Below are 6,000 nucleotides of genomic sequence, written 5' to 3'. Positions count from 1 at the left end.
AACAAAAATGGTCGCCTTATTGGTTATGAATGATATGATACCTAATACACTGATTTTAATCCTTGGTTGTCAATGATAGGTGGGGCCGATGGTTCAATAATCCAAACCCATGCCTGTTTGTCCCAACAGCAGATGGACTATGCCTAATAATCTCCTCGATAGGACAATCTTAACCTATTAATTTCTTGCTTTTATATAAAAGGTTACGTTATCTTATCTCACTCATGTACCATTTCATGTTATATACATTGTATTATATACATCGTTGAATATACATTGTACGAGGGTTAAAGTAATCTTGGAGTGTAGAAAATTTTCAAGTCTATGCATTTTAGTCCGAGTTCCTTCCTAATCACGATAGCCTTGGGAGGGTTGATACGAGGGATGGGTTCACTGCGAAAGGGCTGATTAAAACTATATTGGGTTATCTTACTGGTCCTGAAATCATTATGTCCGGCAAGATAACCCAATATAGTTTTAATAAGCCCTTTTGCAATCAACCCATCCCTCGTATCAACCCTCTCAAGGCTATTGTGATTATATAAATAACTCGAACTGAAATGCACATACTTGGAAATTTTCTGCACTCTAAGATTACTGTAAACCTCATACAATTTACTTGGAAATTTTCATTAGTTGTAGGTCATCTGGTATAAAGAGCTTGTCCTTCCTATAAACAACATTGGAGTGGCTTGGCCATTTGGACAAGCCGTATTTATGTATTTGCTTGAAATTGATGGAGCAGACCCGGATGTGTGTCGGAGCTATCCGGATGTTGAGTGGGGTCCCTGGAAGGTGGGAACTACTGTTATGACCATGATAAAGCTGTCTATTTCCTATGGATAGCATTGGAGTGGCTCGGCCATTTAGACAGGCCATGTTTATGTATTTGTTCGAAATTAATGGAGCAAACTCGGATGTGCGTCGGATCTATCCGGATGAGTGGGGGTCCCTAGAAGGTGAGAATCGCTGTTATGACTATGATGAAGCTATCCATTTTCTATGAACAACATTGGAGGGGCATGACCATTTGGATAGGCCGTGTTTATGTATTTGTTTGAAATTAATGGCGCAGACCCGGATGTGCGTCCAACCTATCTGGATGAGCGGGGGTCCCTGGAAGGTGGGAACCGCTATTATGACTATGATGAAGTTGTCCATTTCCTATGGTCAGCATTGGAGGGGCTGGCCATTTAGACAGGCCGTGTTTATATCTGTATTTGCAGGGACTACACCCTTAACCTAAACCACACCTTAAACTGATAACTTAAACCTATTCTCAATTAACTAAAGCTATAACCTATAACCTAAACCTAAACCTACACCTAATCCTAATATCAACTCCTTAACCTAAACCTAAACTTGAAAACCCAAACCTAAACCCGATCTCAAACCCAAACCCAATTTCCAAAACCTAAACCTTAACCTATTCTCAATTCCTTAAAGATATACCTTATAACCTAAATCGAAACCCGTAACCTAAAACCTATAACTAAACCTAAAACCTAAATGTATTCTCAAATCCCTAAACCTAAACCTACACCTAATTCTAATCTCAACTCCCTAACCTAAACCTAAACCTAAACTTGAAAACACAAACCTAAACACTATCCCGAACCTAAACCCGAACCCAAACCCGAACCCAATTTTCTAAATCGAAAGCTTAACCTATTCTCAATTACCTAAAGCTATAACCTATAACCTAAACCTAAACCTATAACCTTAACCTAAACCTAAAACCTAAACCTAAACCTAAAACCTAAATGTATTCTCAAATCCTTAAACCTAAACCTTAACCTATTCTCAATTCCCTAAACCTTAACCAATAACTAAACTTAAATCTAAACCTATAACCTACACTTATAACTTAAAACCTAAATGTATTCTCAAATTCCTAAACCGAAGCCAACACCTAATCCTAATCTCAACTCATTAACCTAAACCTAGACTTAAAACCCCAAACCTAAACCTGGTCCCAAACCCGATTTCCTAAACCTAAACCTTAACCTATTCTCAATTCCCTAAACCTTAACCAATAACCTAACTTAAACCTAAACCTATAACCGACACTTATAGCCTATAAACTAAAACCTAAACCTAAACCTAAAACCTAAATATATTCTCAAATCTCTAAACCTAAACCAACACCTAATCCTAATCTCAAATCCTTAGCCTAAACATAAACTTCAAAACCCAAACTAAACCCGAACCCGAACCCGATTTCTTAAACCTAAACCTATAACCTACACTTATAACCTAAAACCTAAATGTATACTCAAATCCCTAAATCTAAACCTACATCTAATCCTAATCTCAACTCTTCAAAATAAACTTAGACTTGAAACACCAAACCTAAACCTGGTCCCGAACCTGATTTCATAACCCTAAACATTAACCTATTCTCAATTACCTAAAGCTATAACCAATAACCTAAACCTAAACCTATAACCTAAACCTATAACCTAAACCTAAACCTATAACCTAAACCTAAAACCTAAACCTAAACATAAAACCTAAACCTAAAACCTAAATGTATTCTCAAATCCCTAAATAAAAACCTTAACCTATTCTTAATTCCCTTAACCTTATCCTATAACCTAACTTAAACCTAAACCTATAACCTACACTTATAACCTAAAACCTAAATGTATTCTCAAATCCCTAAACCTAAACCTACACCTAATCCTAATCTCAACTCCTTAACCTAAACCTAGACTTGAAACCCAAAACCTAAACCCGGTCCCGAACACGATTTCCTAAACCTAAAACTTAACCTATTTTCAATTCCCTAAACCTTAACCGATAACCTAGCTTAAACCTAAACCTATAATCGACACTTATAACATGTAAACTAAAACCAAAACCTCAACCTAAAACCTAAATGTATTCTCAAATCCCTAAACCTAAACCTACACCTAATCCTAATCTCAACTCCTTAGCCTAAACATAAACTTCAAAACCCAAACCTAAACCCGAACTTGAACCCGATTTCCTAAACCTAAACTTATAACCTACACTTATAACCTAAAACCTAAATGTATTCTGAAATCCCTAAACCTAAACCTACACCTAATCCTAATCTAATTCCTTAGCCTAAACATAAACTTCAAAACCCAAACCTAAACCCGAACCCGAACTCGATTTCCTAAACCTAAACCTTAACCTATTCTCAATTCCCTAAAGCTATAACCTATAACCTAAACCTAAACTTATACCCTAAACCTATAACCTTAACCTAAACCTAAAACTAAAACCTAAATGTATTCTCAAATCCCTAAACTTAAACATTAACCTATTCTCAATTCCCTAAACCTTAACCTATACCCTAACTTAAACCTAAACCTATAACCTACACTTATAACCTAAAATCAAAATGTATTCTCAAATCTCTGAACCTAAACCTACACTTAATCCTAATCTCAACTCCTTAACCTAAACATAGACTTGAAACCCCAAACCTAAACTCGGTCCCGAACCCGATTTCCTAAACCTAAACCTTAACCTATTCTCAATTCCCTAAACCTTAACCTATAACCTAACTTAAACCTAAACCTATAACCAACACTTATAACCTATAAACTAAAACCTAAATTTAAACCTAAAACCTAAATGTATTCTCAAATTCCTAAACCTAAACCTATACCTAATCCTAATCTCAACTCTTTAACATAAACATAAGCTTCAAAACCCAAACCTAAACCCAAACCCGAACCCGATTTCCTAAACCTAAACTTATAACCTACACTTATAGCCTAAAACCTAAATGTATTCTCAAATCCCTAAACCTAAACCTACACCTAATCCTAATCTCAACTCCTTAACCTAAACCTAGACTTGAAACCCCAAACCGAAACCCGGTCCCGAACCTGATTTCCTAAACCTAAACCTAAACCTATTCTCAATTCCCTAAACCTTAACCTATAACCTAACATAAACCTAAACCTATAACCGACACTTATAACCTATATACGAAAACCTAAACCTAAACCTAAAATCTAAATGTATTCTCAAATCCCTAAACCTAAACCTACACTTAATCCTAATCTCAACTCCTTAACCTAAGCATAGACTTGAAACCCCAAACTTGTACCTGGTCCCGAACCCGATTTCCTAAACCTAAACCTTATCCTATTCTCAATTCCCTAAACTTTAACCTATAACCTAACTTAAACCTAAACCTATAACCGACACTTATAACCTATAAACTAAAACCTAAACCTAAATGTATTCTCAAATCCCTAAACCTAAACCTACACCTAATCCTAACTCAACTCCTTAACCTAAACTTAAACTTCAAAACCCAAACCTAAACCCAAACCCAAACTCGATTTCCTAAACATAAACCTATTACCTATAACCTAAAACCTAAATGTATTCTCAAATCCCTAAAACTAAACCTACACCTAATCCTAATTTCAACTTCTTAGCTTAAACTTAGACTTAAAACCCCAAACCTAAACCCAATCCCGACCCGAACCCGATTTTCTAAACCTGAACCTTAACTTATTCTCAATTCCCTAAACCTTAAGCTATAACCTAACTTAAACCTAAACCTATAACCTATACTTATAACCTAAAACCAAAATGTATTCTCAAATCCCTAAACCTAAACCTACACCTAATCCTAATCTCAACTCCTTAGCCTAAACATAAACTTCAAAATCCAAACCTAAACCTAAACCTATAACTTACACTTATAACCTAAAATCAAAATGTATTCTCAAATCCCTAAACCTAAACCTACACCTAATCCTAATTTCAACTCCTTAAACTAAACCTAGACTTGAAACGCCAAACCTAAACCCGGTTCGAACCCGATTTCCTAAACTTAAACCTTAGCCTATTCTCAATTCCCTAAACCTTAACCTATAACTTAACTTAAACCTAAACCTATAACTGACACTTATAACCTATAAAATAAAACCTAAACCTAAACTTAAACCTAAAACTTAAATGTATTCTCAAATCCCTAAACTTAAACCTATACCTAATCCTAATCTCAACTCCTTAGCCTAAACATAAACTTCAAAACCCAAACCTAAACCCAAACCCGAACCCGATTTCCTAAACCTAAACCTTAACCTATTCTCAATTCCCTAAACCTATAACTGATAACCTATAACCTATAATCATATCCTAAACCTTAACCAAAACCTGTAACCTAAATCTAAACCTATAACCTATAACCTATAACCTAAACTTATAACCTATAACCTAACCTTAACCTTAACCTAAACCTAAAACGTAAACGTAAACCTAAAACCTTAACCTAAAACCTAAAACGTAAACCTAAGCTTGAAACTTAAATGTATTCTCAAATCCTTAAACCTAAACCTACACTTAATCTAATTTCAACTCCTTATCCTAAACATAAACTTCAAAACCCAAACCTAAACCCTAACCCGAACTCGATTTCCTAAACCTAAACCTTAACCTATTCTCAATTCCCTAAAGCTATAACCTATAACATAAACCTAAACCTATAACCTAAAACCTAAATGTATTCTCAAATCCCTAAACCTAAACCTTAACCGATTCTCAATTCCCTAAATATTAACTTATAACCTAACTTAAACTTAAATCTATAACCGACACGTATAACATAAAATCTAAATGTATTCTCAAATCCCTAAACCTAAACCTACACCTATTCCTAATCTCAACTCCTTAACCTAAACCTAGACTTAAAACCCCAAACCTAAACCCGGTCTCAAACCCAATTTCCTAAACCTAAACCTAAACCTATTCTCAATCCCCTAAACCTAAACCTAAACCTAAAACCTAAATGTATTCTCAAATCCCAAAACCTAAACCTACATCTTTTCCTAATCTCAACTCCTTAGTTTAACCATAAACTTTAAAACCCAAACCTAAACCCGAACTCGAACCCGATTTCCTAAACATAAACTTATAACTTACACTTTTAACCTAAAACCAAAATGTATTCTCAAATCCCTAAACCTAAACCTACACCTTATCCTAATCTCAACTCCTTAACTT

The sequence above is a fragment of the Magnolia sinica genome, chromosome 11, assembly GCF_029962835.1.
Source record: "Magnolia sinica isolate HGM2019 chromosome 11, MsV1, whole genome shotgun sequence".
NCBI classification, from domain to species: Eukaryota; Viridiplantae; Streptophyta; class Magnoliopsida; order Magnoliales; family Magnoliaceae; genus Magnolia; species Magnolia sinica.
The sequence above is the reverse complement of the archived record's forward strand: the minus strand, read 5'-3'. Positions refer to the sequence as shown.